This window comes from Oryza glaberrima, chromosome 11 (genome assembly GCF_000147395.1).
Source record: "Oryza glaberrima chromosome 11, OglaRS2, whole genome shotgun sequence".
In the NCBI taxonomy this organism is placed as follows: domain Eukaryota; kingdom Viridiplantae; phylum Streptophyta; class Magnoliopsida; order Poales; family Poaceae; genus Oryza; species Oryza glaberrima.
The window spans coordinates 11,580,510-11,594,010 of NC_068336.1; the positions used below are offsets into that span (position 1 = coordinate 11,580,510).

A 13,501-nucleotide genomic window follows, 5' to 3' on the forward strand; every position below is an offset into this window, starting at 1 on the left:
CAAATTGATTAACTGAGTTTGCTGGGCCAGAATCTGGGCAAGTGTGGGATCTCCTTCATTGTTACCACCTCCGCTTCCACTTCCACTTCCGGTGCGAGTGTTCACCATCTAAAGGTAAGCACAGATAAAAGGAAAGAACGACAGAGAGATACCCTTAGAACGGAGGTCTTTAATTAATTTAAATTCTATATTGCCCTTAACTGTGTAGAATTACATTTATATTGCATTAACACTATCTCACCAACTATCTTACTCTCTGACAAGCAAAAGAACTAAACTCATGTAGTTACATCCCACCAATGATGTAAGCAACATGCTAAACCCCACACACACAGAAGCAAACTTAAGCAAGCAAACTAACATAGCGAACTACGGCAACGGTCTAACTAGGCAACTACTCTCGCCTTGCATCGGAACAAAGAGACGGATCTTCTTTCTCTGGAGTAGCTGGCTCTCTTTCTTCTGGGTCTTCCTCTTCTTCCTCATCACTTAAGACATGGATGACAGGTTCAGCATGATCAGGCACAGTGTCTCCCATCACACGAGTCTTTGAAGCTAACTGGAGACGAGGTGGTGGACAGGTTCTCTTCCTTGCGGTGAGGCAAAGCTTGGGTGCCGGCGGCGGTGTTTCTCCCTTAAGCTCAGCTAATTCCTTCTGTAGACGGTGCACCTTGCTCTCCAACTTGCAAATCTTGCCTCGATTCCAGTTTTCCCTGTCATGAGCTGCTTTCTCTCGCTCCACACCTATTGCATCCATAGCACTAAGCATATGCACTGCATGCGTTAGAGTGGCACTATCTTCACCATCAGGACAGGTGTAAGTTCCATAGTACTGGAAAGCTTGTGAGGATGGTACTGGAAAGCTGATGAATCTAACTCCTCTTCAAAGTGATGACGCAACTCTCCAATGGCCACCAATGCTGCTTCTTGACAAGCATGACTGTACTTTCTTCCCCCAGCCTCGAACTTAATGGACGGAAGGTCTTCACGATCACTAGCCAACGTTACACGAACACGACACTTCTCCTCGTTGGGGTCATGGGGAATCTGACGATACTCGGGAGCAACTTCATAGCCTACTTCAAAAGCCATCAATCTCAGCTCCCTGACAAATCCTAGCACCTTGATCAAGTTTTTTGGTGAATGAGGCAGCATCTAAAGAAACATGGAAAGGAGTAATTAATGCATATTTTTAAGTTAGCTGCATAAACTAGACTTAATTGATTTGACCCAGAAAAGGAAGAAAATAAAAGAAAAGGAACTTACAAAACTATTATATTATTATTTTTTTTAAATTGGAATTTAACTTTTGGACAGAGACAAATCAGTTTACATATGTGAATAAAATAAAACTAAAATACTTAAGATCTACTATAAGCACGGTACAGTGTCACCATAAGAGGGATGAGTAGTACTAGTGCTATCATGATTGAATCGATACCATAATAGATGTACAGTGCCGACTAATCAATGAGGTTCAGGAAACTATTTAATACACTGAGCAGTAAAGAAAAGAAATATTTTGGAAAAGAACAACTTTTTGCTTTAAAAGAAAAGAAATAGAATTAAATAAATTTTTGTGCATAACCTTGCATGTGCTGCCAACTTAAGTTTTCCCTGTCATGAGCTGCTTTCTCTCGCTCCACACCTATTGCATCCATAGCACTAAGCATATGCACTGCATGCGTTAGAGTGGCACTATCTTCACCATCAGGACAGGTGTAAGTTCCATAGTCTTGACCATGAAGCTTGTGAGGATGGTACTGGAAAGCTGATGAATCTAACTCCTCTTCAAAGTGATGACGCAACTCTCCAATGGCCACCAATGCTGCTTCTTGACAAGCATGACTGTACTTTCTTCCCCCAGCCTCGAACTTAATGGACGGAAGGTCTTCACGATCACTAGCCAACGTTACACGAACACGACACTTCTCCTCGTTGGGGTCATGGGGAATCTGACGATACTCGGGAGCAACTTCATAGCCTACTTCAAAAGCCATCAATCTCAGCTCCCTGACAAATCCTAGCACCTTGATCAAGTTTTTTGGTGAATGAGGCGGCATCTAAAGAAACATGGAAAGGAGTAATTAATGCATATTTTTAAGTTAGCTGCACAAACTAGACTTAATTGATTTGACCTAGAAAAGGAAGAAAATAAAAGAAAAGGAACTTACAAAACTATTATATTATTATTATTTTTTTAAAATTGGAATTTAACTTTTGGACAGAGACAAATCAGTTTAGACATGTGAATAAAATAAAACTAAAATACTTAAGATCTACTATAAGCACGGTACAGTGTCACCATAAGAGGGATGAGTAGTACTAGTGCTATCATGATTGAATCGATACCATAATAGATGTACAGTGCCGACTAATCAATGAGGTTCAGGAAACTATTTAATACACTGAGCAGTAAAGAAAAGAAATATTTTGGAAAAGAACAACTTTTTGCTTTAAAAGAAAAGAAATAGAATTAAATAAATTTTTGTGCATAACCTTGCATGTGCTGCCAACTTAATTAATTTGAAAGAGAATAGAGAAGAGCAGTTCTAATTTTCCAAAATATTTTGAAGGCTACTTAAGGTTTACCATTTGGCTTGTCCTAAGGTCAAGGTGGCTCTGATACCAACTTGTCACGCCCGGAATTTCTATCCGAAATTCCAAACGCTTACATGTGTGTTAAATCCTCGTCCAAGAATCAGCCGAGGCACACAATAACAAATTGATAATAGAGTACTCTTAAACAACTAATTAATATTCGCAAAATAGCAAATTATTACAGAGGTGGATAGTTCCTCTCAAAAAAAAAATTCTACGCAGCGGAAAATAAAACAAACTACGGAACAGCTATGGCGACTCCACTCCACAGGCAACTTAACCCGGACCAAGCCTAGTCCTCCAGATCATCATCTTCACTGAAGTACTCCTCCTCTGATGAATGAATATTGCAAGAATGAGCATATGACATACTCAACAAGCCACACAGCAAATATGCAAGTGCACAGGATAACAAAGGATGGCATAATATAGCTCATTTGCATAAACAACATTTAATAAATATTTAAGAGAGTAGTAAAACAGTTGAATAATTAATCAGTATTAAGTAAACACTATACAACACACCCGTGTTGCATAGGCCCAACCCCATCTGAACAACCAACCCCAGTTGTACAAATCAAACCTCCATACCAGGAATATACCATTCCAAACCAGGAGTCAAATTAATTATCACAATTACCATGAATGAATAATGTGAGACTAATCACGAAAAACATTGTTAGACCCGCCCATAACCGCGGGCACGGCTATTCGAATAGTTTTACTCTGGCCAGAGATGTACCACAGTTCCACAACATGTTGCCATGCGCCTCAATACCACCACGGTATCTCGGAAAGGAACTGTGACAATACCCCTCGCACGACACAACTCACCACAGTGCACCATACCTGTATCATAATCACCCCACCAGAGGCATGGACTCCCCAACGACCCCCACGGACTTCTCGCCGCTTCTCAGTCTGGCACCCCATAATGAATCATGCTATACAAAAGGTAAAGCCATTGCCCATGCTGGCTTGTGGTTGGCACGGTAAATGTTTCACAACAATAGCTCGTGAACCGGTCCTTAATTGTCATGAGCACGACCATCAAAACCATATACTCACAACCCACCTTAATCAGGTTTTAATTATCAATTAATTAACATAACACGATTAACCATCGTGAGCTACCATTAAATATAATCGTGAATAATAATGTAGTATGATTCATCCCATTAATGAGATTATGTTTCTAAGCATGGCTAAGCAATTATACATATATAGCATTTAGCTGAACCAAACCAATATATAAGGTTCTAGCTAATAAAATTATAACCCATAGGAAAATATAGTCATCTTCGGCCATAATTAAATGGGAAAAGGCTCACCACCCGATGACATTCGAAAATAATGCATAAGTTGAAATAAAACATTAGCTTTAAACGGGTTCAACATGCTCAAAGGGTTGTTTGGGATCTGTGTGACTTGCCTTGAGCTTCCACAAAAACCTCTGAACCTTCCTCAACTGAAACGCTCTCCTCCGAAACGTCGGAAACTAAAGCAAATAAAAAAAATCAACAAAACAGTACAAAAACAAGCATGAACAATACATGTGGATATTTTTAACATGCAGATCTTGATTTTAGAAAAATTTAGCAACTTGAACCACCTGAAACGGATCTACGGTTATTTAGTTATGATTTTCCGAGGAATTAATCTATTGGAAAAACGAGAAAAAGAAAAAACGATGATGACGTCATGATGACATCATCAATGGCCGGACCAAGATGGCAACCTCGCCGGAGATTGGATGGTCGGCTGGGAATTTGGAGCGCATGTACACGTAGAGGACGACGAGGCGAACCCAACGGTACTCACCCTCTTGCCAAACGACGACCGACAACGGCCGGCGACGAAGGGGCGACGGCGGCGGCTCGGGATAACCGGCGACGGCGAGCTACGGCGGCCGGCAACGAAGAGGGAGGTGCGGCCGGGCTAGCCCTCGGTCACGCGCACCGGACGGTGGCGAGAGGAGGCAGTGGTGACGGCTAGGGCGACGGCGCGGCGCGGCTGGTGGTTGGCCGGCGACGGCGGCGGCTAAAGCGACGTGGCGGCGACTCTACGGCGCACTAGAGAGCTCGGGAAAGGGGGCAAACGAAAGAGGACTAGGGGGTCCTATTTATAGCCTTGGATTGAAGAGATCAGACTCCTCCCGCAAGAAATCGCTCCGGGAAAATCTAAACTCGGTTTTGGAGATAAACTCGAAAACGAGTTCAATTCAGAGAGATTACTCAACGGTTTGCTCCGATTCTTGAGGGGATACGAAAGAGGGAGATAAGGGAAATATTTCCCCTCAACAAATTTTAGGAAAACACAAGAGAAAAGGTTGGATTTGGAGGAGAAAAACCGAGCCAATACGGTCTCAGTTCGGCTGCTTGAGGTAGAAGATGAACAGTGCCGAGGGAGGCAAATTAGACTATCGGCTGGGCTGAGAAGGGGAAGAGCAGCTCGGCTTGGGCCGGCTTGGGCTGCACAGCACGCACACGAGGGGGAGAGATGTTGGGCTGAAATCAGCCCAATGGCTTAGGAGAGGATTTTAAAAACTTTTTCAATTAAAATAATTCGTGAAATGATGTTTCATTATTTAAAAATACTTTCCTTGCTCAAATAATTCCCAGAAAAATCTAGAAAATAGATAAACAAGCAAAGTATTTAACGAGATTTTATCTAACTACTCTCGTCCAAGCACGCCTAACTTCGGAGTTCTAATGGGATCCGGTGCTTTAGTGCTGGTATGATCGCATCCGGCATGCCTAGGCATCATTCGGATGTCATTTCTTAAAATAGGCGTAACTTTCTCATACGGACTCAGAATCAGGCAAATGATATATCCACGGACATCTACAAAAAATGTTACATTCGATTCTCCCCAGTTCTCGCCCAAGGGGCGACACAACACGAGGGACGCAGCGGCGCGAGTCAAAATGGGGGAGAGAGAGACAAAAAGAAGGGATGCAAGGAGGGATGCACGACACAACACGAGGGACACAGCGGGGGGAGAGAGAGACAAAAAAGGAGGGATGCAAGGAGAGATACACGACACAACACGAGGGACGCAGCAGCGCGAGTCAAAAGGGGGGAGAGAGAGACAAAAAGGAGGGATGCAACACGAGGACTTCCCAAGAGGTCACCCATCCTAGTACTACTCTCACCCAACCACGCTTAACTTTGGAGTTCGGTCACCCATCCTAGTACTACTCTCGCCCAACCACGCTTAACTTTGGAGTTCTGTTGGGATCCGGTGCTTTAGTGCTGGTATGATCGCATCCGACATGCTTAGGCGTCATTCGGATGACATTTCTCTTAAAATAGGCGTAACTTTCTTATACGGACTCGGAATCAGGCAAATGATATATCCACGGACATCTACAGAAAATGTTACATCCGAGGAGGGATGCACCACGAGGACTTCACAGGAGGTCACCCATCCTAGTAGTACTCTCTCCCAAGCACGCTTAACTTCGGAGTTCTGATGGGATCCGGTGCTTTAGTGCCGGTATGATCGCATCCGACATGCCTAGGCGTCATTCGGATGTCATTTCTTAAAATAGGCGTAACTTTCTCATACGGACTCGGAATCAGGCAAATGATATATCCACGAACATCTGCAGAAAATGTTACATCCGATTCTCCGCAGCACTCGCCCAAGGAGCGACACAACACGAGGGACGCAGCGGACCATCCTAGTACTACTCTCGCCCAAGCACGCTTAACTTCGGAGTTCTGATGGGATCCGATGCTTTAGTGCTGGTATGATCGCATCCGATATGCCTAGGCGTCATTCGGATGTCATTTCTTAAAATAGGCGTAACTTTCTCATACGGACTCGGAATCAGGCAGATGATATATCCACGGACATCTACAGAAAATATTACATCCGATTCTCCGCAGCACTCGCCCAAGGAGCGACACAACACGAGGGACGCAGCGGACCATCCTAGTACTACTCTCGCCCAAGCACGCTTAACTTCGTAGTTCTGATGGGATCCGGTGCTTTAGTGCTGGTATGATCGCATCCGATATGCCTAGGCGTCATTCGGATGTCATTTCTTAAAATAGGCGTAACTTTCTCATACGGACTCGGAATCAGGCAAATGATATATCCACGGACATCTACAAAAAATGTTACATCCCATTCTCCGCAGCACTCGCCCAAGGAGCGACACAACACTAGGGACGCAGCGGACCATCCTAGTACTACTCTCGCCCAAGCACGCTTAACTTCGGAGTTCTGATGGGACCCGGTGCTTTAGTGCTGGTATGATCGCATCCGATATGCCTAGGCGTCGTTCGGATGTCATTTGTTAAAATAGGCGTAACTTTCTCATACGGACTCGGAATCAGGCAAAAGATATATCCACGGACATCTCCAGAAAATGTTACAGCCGATTCACCCCAGCTCTCGCACAAGGGGCGACACAACACGAGGGACGCAGCGGCGCGACTCAAAAGGGGGGAGAGAGAGAGAAAAAAGAGTGATGCAACACGAGGACTTCACAGGAGGTCACCTATCCTACTTCGGAGTTCTGATGGGATCCGATGCTTTAGTGCTGGTATGATCGCATCCGACATGCTTAGGCGTCATTCGGATGTCATTTCTTAAAATAGGCGTAACTTTCTCATACAGACTCGGAATCAGGCAAATGATATATCCACGGACATCTACAGAAAATGTTACATCCGGACATCTACAGAAAATGTTACATCCGAATCTCCCCAGCTCTCACCCAAGGGGCGACACAACACGAGGGACGCAGCGGCACGACACAACACGAGGGACACTGCGGCGCGAGTCAAAAGAGGGGGTCACCCATCTTAGTACTACTCTCGCCCAAGCACGCTTAACTTCGGAGTTCTGATGGGATCCGGTGCTTTAGTGCTGGTATGACAACGTCCGACAAGTCTAGGCGTCATTCGGACTTTCTGATACGGACTCGGAATCAGGCAAATGATATATCCACAGACATCTACAGAAAACGTTACATCCGATTCTCCCCAGCTCTTGCCCTAGGGGCGACACAGCACGAGGGACGAAGCGGCGCGAGTCAAAAGGGGGGAGAGAGAGAGACAAAAAGGAGGGATGCAACACGAGGACTTCCTAGGAGGTCACCCAACCTAGTACTACTCTCGCCCAAGCAAGCTTAACTTCGGAGTTCTGATGGGATCTGATGCTTTAGTGCTGGTATGATCGCATCCGACATGCCTAGGCATCATTCGGATGTCATTTCTTAAAATAGGCGTAACTTTCTCATACGGACTTAGAATCAGGCAAATGATATATCCACGGACATCTACAGAAAATGTTACATACGATTCTCCCCAGCTCTCGCCCAAGGAGCGACACAACACGAGGGACGCAGCGGCGTGAGTCAAAAGAGCGGAGAGTTAAAATAGGCGTAACTTTCTCATACGGACTTAGAATCAGGCAAATGATATATCCACGAGGTCACCCATCCTAGTACTACTCTCGCCCAAGCACGCTTAACTTCGAAGTTCTAAGGATACGGTGCTTTAGTGCTCGTATGATCGCATCCGATATGCTTAGGCGTCATTCGGGTGTCATTTCTTAAAATAGGCGTAACTTTCTCATACGGAATCGGAATCAGGCAAATGATAGATGCACGCACATCTACAGAAAATGTTACATCCGGAGCAACACAACACGAGGGACGCAGCGGCGTGATGCAACACGAGGATTTCCCAGTAGGTCACCCCATCCTAGTACTACTCTCGCCCATGCACGCTTAACTTCGGAGTAGGTCACCCATCCTAGTACTACTCTCGCCCAAGCACGCTTAACTTCGGAGTTCTGATGGGATCCAGTGCTTTAGTGCTGGTATGATTGCATCCGATATGCCTAGGCGTCATTCGGATGTCATTTCTTAAAATAGGCGTAACTTTCTCATACGGACTCGTAATCAGGCAAATGATATATCCACGGACATCTACAGAAAATGTTACATCCGATTCTCCCCAGCTCTCGCCCAAGGGGCGACACAACACGAGGGACGCAGCGGCGCGAGTCAAAAGGGGGGAGAGGGAGACAAAAAGGAGGGTTGCAACACGAGGACTTCCCAGGAGGTCACCCATCCTAGTACTACTCTCGCCCAAGCACGCTTAACTTCGAAGTTCTAAGGATACAATGCTTTAGTGCTTGTATGATCGCATCCGATATGCTTAGGCGTCATTCGGGTGTCATTTCTTAAAATAGGCGTAACTTTCTCATACGGAATCGGAATCAGGCAAATGATAGATGCACGCACATCTACAGAAAATGTTACATCCGGAGCGACACAACACGAGGGACGCAGCGGCGCGAGTCAAAAGGGGGGAGAGAGAGACGACAAAAAGGAGGGATGCAACACGAGGATTTCCCAGTAGGTCGAGTTCTGATGGGATCCAGTGCTTTAGTGCTGGTATGATCGCATCCGATATGCCTAGGCGTCATTCGGATGTCATTTCTTAAAATAGGCGTAACTTTCTCATACGGACTCGTAATCAGGCAAATGATATATCCACGGACATCTACAGAAAATGTTACATCCGATTCTCCCCAGCTCTCGCCCAAGGGGTGACACAACACGAGGGACGCAGCGGTGCGAGTCAAAAGGGGGGAGAGGGAGACAAAAAGGAGGGTTGCAACACGAGGACTTCCCAGGAGGTCACCCATCCTAGTACTACTCTTGACCAAGCAGGCTTAACTTCGTAGTTCTGATGGGATCCGGTGCTTTAGTGCTGGTATGATCGCATCCGACATCCCTAGGCTTCATTCGGACTTTCTCATACGGACTCGGAATCAGGCAAATGATATATCCACGGACATCTACAGAAAATGTTACATCCGATTCTCCCCAGCTCTCGCAGCCATCCTACTTCGGAGTTCTGATGGGATCCGACGCTTTAGTGCTGGTATGATCGCATCCGACATGCCTAGGCGTCATTCGGATGTCATTTCTTAAAATAGGCGTAACTTTCTCATACGGACTCGGAATCAGGCAAATGATATATCCACGGACATCTATAGAAAATGTTACATCCGATTCCCGAGAGGGGAGATAGACGACAAGGACTCGGAATCAGGCAAATGATATATCCACGGACATCTACAGAAAACGTTACATCCGATTCTCCCCAGCTCTTGCCCTAGGGGCGACACAGCACGAGGGACGAAGCGGCGCGAGTCAAAAGGGGGGAGAGAGAGAGACAAAAAGGAGGGATGCAACACGAGGACTTCCTAGGAGGTCACCCAACCTAGTACTACTCTCGCCCAAGCAAGCTTAACTTCGGAGTTCTGATGGGATCTGATGCTTTAGTGCTGGTATGATCGCATCCGACATGCCTAGGCATCATTCGGATGTCATTTCTTAAAATAGGCGTAACTTTCTCATACGGACTCAGAATAAGGCAAATGATATATCCACGGACATCTACAGAAAATGTTACATACGATTCTCCCCAGCTCTCGCCCAAGGAGCGACACAACACGAGGGACGCAGCGGCGCGAGTCAAAATAGGGGAGAGAGAGACGACAAAAAGGAGGGATGCAACACGAGGACTTTCCACGAGGTCACCCATCCTAGTACTACTTTCGCCCAAGCACGCTTAACTTCGAAGTTCTAAGGATACGGTGCTTTAGTGCTTGTATGATCGCATCCGATATGCTTAGGCGTCATTCGGGTGTCATTTCTTAAAATAGGCGTAACTTTCTCATACGGAATCGGAATCAGGCAAATGATAGATGCACGCACATCTACAGAAAATGTTACATCCGGAGCGACACAACACGAGGGACGCAGCGGCGCGAGTCAAAAGGGGGGAGAGAGAGACGACAAAAAGGAGGGATGCAACACGAGGATTTCCCAGTAGGTCGAGTTCTGATGGGATCCAGTGCTTTAGTGCTGGTATGATCGCATCCGATATGCCTAGGCGTCATTCGGATGTCATTTCTTAAAATAGGCGTAACTTTCTCATACGGACTCGTAATCAGGCAAATGATATATCCACGGACATCTACAGAAAATGTTACATCCGATTCTCCCCAGCTCTCGCCCAAGGGGCGACACAACACGAGGGACGCAGCGGCGCGAGTCAAAAGGGGGGAGAGGGAGACAAAAAGGAGGGTTGCAACACGAGGACTTCCCAGGAGGTCACCCATCCTAGTACTACTCTCGACCAAGCAGGCTTAACTTCGTAGTTCTGATGGGATCCGGTGCTTTAGTGCTGGTATGATCGCATCCGACATCCCTAGGCTTCATTCGGACTTTCTCATACGGACTCGGAATCAGGCAAATGATATATCCACGGACATCTACAGAAAATGTTACATCCGATTCTCCCCAGCTCTCGCAGCCATCCTACTTCGGAGTTCTGATGGGATCCGACGCTTTAGTGCTGGTATGATCGCATCCGACATGCCTAGGCGTCATTCGGATGTCATTTCTTAAAATAGGCGTAACTTTCTCATACGGACTCGGAATCAGGCAAATGATATATCCACGGACATCTATAGAAAATGTTACATCCGATTCCCAGAGGGGAGATAGACGACAAGGACTCGGAATAAGGCAAATTATATATCCACAGACATCTATAGAAAATGTTACATCCGATTCCCCAGAGGGGAGATAGACGACAAAAAGGAGGGATGCAACACGAGGACTTCCCAGGAGGTCACCCATCCTAGTACTACTCTCGCCCAAGCACGCTTCCTAATACTACTCTCGCCCAAGCACGCTTAACTTCGGAGTTCTGATGGGATCCGGTGCTTCAGTGCTGGTATGTTCGCATCCGATATGCCTAGGCGTCATTCGGATGTTATTTCATAAAATAGGCGTAAGTTTCTCATACGGACTCAGAATCAGGCAAATGATATATCCACGGACATCTACAGAAAATGTTACATCCGATTCTCCGCAGCACTCTCCCAAGGAGCGACACAGACACGAGGGACGCAGCGGACCATCCTAGTACTACTCTCGCCCAAGCACGCTTAACTTCGGAGTTCTGATGGGATCCGGTGCTTTAGTGCTGGTATGATCGCATCCGATATGCCTAGGCGTGATTCGGATGTCATTTCTTAAAATAGGCGTAACTTTCTCATACGGACTCGGAATCAGGCAGATGATATATCCACGGACATTTACAGAAAATGTTACATCCGATTCTCCGCAGCACTCGCGCAAGGAGCGACACAACACGAGGGACGCAGCGGACCATCCTAGTACTACTCTCGCCCAAGCACGCTTAACTTCGTAGTTCTGATGGGATCCGGTGCTTTAGTGCTGGTATGATCGCATCCGATATGCCTAGGCGTCATTCGGATGTCATTTCTTAAAATAGGCGTAACTTTCTCATACGGACTCGGAATCAGGCAAATGATATATCCACGGACATCTACAGAAAATGTTACATCCAATTCTCCGCAGCACTCGCCCAAGGAGCGACACAACACGAGGGACGCAGCGGACCATCCTAGTACTACTCTCGCCCAAGCACGCTTAACTTCGGAGTTCTGATGGGATCCGGTGCTTTAGTGCTGGTATGATCGCATCCGATATGCCTAGGCGTCATTCGGATGTCATTTCTTAAAATAGGCGTAACTTTCTCATACGGACTCGGAATCAGGCAAAAGATATATCCACGGACATCTCCAGAAAATGTTACAGCCGATTCACCCCAGCTCTCGCACAAGGGGCGACACAACACGAGGGACGCAGCGGCGCGACTCAAAAGGGGGGAGAGAGAGACAAAAAAGAGTGATGCAACACGAGGACTTCACAGGAGGTCACCCATCCTACTTCGGAGTTCTGATGGGATCCGATGCTTTAGTGCTGGTATGATCGCATCCGACATGCTTAGGCGTCATTCGGATGTCATTTCTTAAAATAGGCGTAACTTTCTCATACAGACTCGGAATCAGGCAAATGATATATCCACGGACATCTACAGAAAATGTTACATCCGGACATCTACAGAAAATGTTACATCCGAATCTCCCCAGCTCTCACCCAAGGGGCGACACAATACGAGGGACGCAGCGGCACGACACAACACGAGGGACACTGCGGCGCGAGTCAAAAGAGGGGGTCACCCATCTTAGTACTACTCTCGCCCAAGCACGCTTAACTTCGGAGTTCTGATGGGATCCGGTGCTTTAGTGCTGGTATGATAACGTCCGACAAGTCTAGGCGTCATTCGGACTTTCTCATACAGACTCGGAATCAGGCAAATGATATATCCACGGACATCTACAGAAAACGTTACATCCGATTCTCCCCAGCTCTTGCCCTAGGGGCGACACAGCACGAGGGACGAAGCGGCGCGAGTCAAAAGGGGGGAGAGAGAGAGACAAAAAGGAGGGATGCAACACGAGGACTTCCTAGGAGGTCACCCATCCTAGTACTACTCTCGCCTAAGCAAGCTTAACTTCGGAGTTCTGATGGGATCTGATGCTTTAGTGCTGGTATGATCGCATCCGACATGCCTAGGCATCATTCGGAAGTCATTTCTTAAAATAGGCGTAACTTTCTCATACGGACTCAGAATAAGGCAAATGATATATCCACGGACATCTACAGAAAATGTTACATACGATTCTCCCCAGCTCTCGCAGCCATCCTACTTCGGAGTTCTGATGGGATCCGACGCTTTAGTGCTGGTATGATCGCATCCGACATGCCTAGGCGTCATTCGGATGTCATTTCTTAAAATAGGCATAACTTTCTCATACGGACTCGGAATCAGGCAAATGATATATCCACGGACATCTATAGAAAATGTTACATCCGATTCCCCAGAGGGGAGATAGACGACAAGGACTCGGAATCAGGCAAATGATATATCCACGGACATCTACAGAAAACGTTACATCCGATTCTCCCCAGCTCTTGCCCTAGGG

At 46.4% G+C, this 13,501-nt stretch overlaps 6 non-coding genes and 12 pseudogenes across 6 annotated transcripts; all 18 read right to left on the reverse strand.

The window, feature by feature from the left end:
• Positions 1–5,995: 5,995 nt before the first annotated feature.
• LOC127755967 (5S ribosomal RNA) lies at positions 5,996–6,114 on the reverse strand. Its single transcript, XR_008013084.1, has one exon. It is a non-coding gene; the product is annotated as a 5S ribosomal RNA (ribosomal RNA).
• A 141-nt stretch (positions 6,115–6,255) lies between these two features.
• Positions 6,256–6,368, reverse strand: LOC127756033 (5S ribosomal RNA; annotated as a pseudogene).
• A 141-nt stretch (positions 6,369–6,509) lies between these two features.
• LOC127756043 (5S ribosomal RNA) lies at positions 6,510–6,622 on the reverse strand (annotated as a pseudogene).
• A 141-nt stretch (positions 6,623–6,763) lies between these two features.
• LOC127756046 (5S ribosomal RNA) lies at positions 6,764–6,876 on the reverse strand (annotated as a pseudogene).
• A 503-nt stretch (positions 6,877–7,379) lies between these two features.
• LOC127756005 (5S ribosomal RNA) lies at positions 7,380–7,500 on the reverse strand (annotated as a pseudogene).
• Positions 7,501–7,681: 181 nt separating this feature from the next.
• LOC127755960 (5S ribosomal RNA) lies at positions 7,682–7,800 on the reverse strand. Its single transcript, XR_008013077.1, has one exon. It is a non-coding gene; the product is annotated as a 5S ribosomal RNA (ribosomal RNA).
• A 221-nt stretch (positions 7,801–8,021) lies between these two features.
• On the reverse strand, positions 8,022–8,138 carry LOC127756079 (5S ribosomal RNA; annotated as a pseudogene).
• Positions 8,139–8,657: 519 nt separating this feature from the next.
• Positions 8,658–8,774, reverse strand: LOC127756003 (5S ribosomal RNA; annotated as a pseudogene).
• Positions 8,775–9,237: 463 nt separating this feature from the next.
• On the reverse strand, positions 9,238–9,356 carry LOC127755985 (5S ribosomal RNA). The gene has a single exon (XR_008013099.1). It is a non-coding gene; the product is annotated as a 5S ribosomal RNA (ribosomal RNA).
• A 461-nt stretch (positions 9,357–9,817) lies between these two features.
• LOC127755961 (5S ribosomal RNA) lies at positions 9,818–9,936 on the reverse strand. The gene has a single exon (XR_008013078.1). It is a non-coding gene; the product is annotated as a 5S ribosomal RNA (ribosomal RNA).
• Positions 9,937–10,142: 206 nt separating this feature from the next.
• Positions 10,143–10,259, reverse strand: LOC127756004 (5S ribosomal RNA; annotated as a pseudogene).
• Positions 10,260–10,722: 463 nt separating this feature from the next.
• Positions 10,723–10,841, reverse strand: LOC127755980 (5S ribosomal RNA). Its single transcript, XR_008013094.1, has one exon. It is a non-coding gene; the product is annotated as a 5S ribosomal RNA (ribosomal RNA).
• Positions 10,842–11,245: 404 nt separating this feature from the next.
• Positions 11,246–11,393, reverse strand: LOC127755974 (5S ribosomal RNA; annotated as a pseudogene).
• Positions 11,394–11,534: 141 nt separating this feature from the next.
• LOC127756042 (5S ribosomal RNA) lies at positions 11,535–11,648 on the reverse strand (annotated as a pseudogene).
• A 141-nt stretch (positions 11,649–11,789) lies between these two features.
• LOC127756044 (5S ribosomal RNA) lies at positions 11,790–11,902 on the reverse strand (annotated as a pseudogene).
• A 141-nt stretch (positions 11,903–12,043) lies between these two features.
• On the reverse strand, positions 12,044–12,156 carry LOC127756016 (5S ribosomal RNA; annotated as a pseudogene).
• A 503-nt stretch (positions 12,157–12,659) lies between these two features.
• LOC127756007 (5S ribosomal RNA) lies at positions 12,660–12,780 on the reverse strand (annotated as a pseudogene).
• A 181-nt stretch (positions 12,781–12,961) lies between these two features.
• Positions 12,962–13,080, reverse strand: LOC127755976 (5S ribosomal RNA). Its single transcript, XR_008013091.1, has one exon. It is a non-coding gene; the product is annotated as a 5S ribosomal RNA (ribosomal RNA).
• Positions 13,081–13,501: the final 421 nt, after the last annotated feature.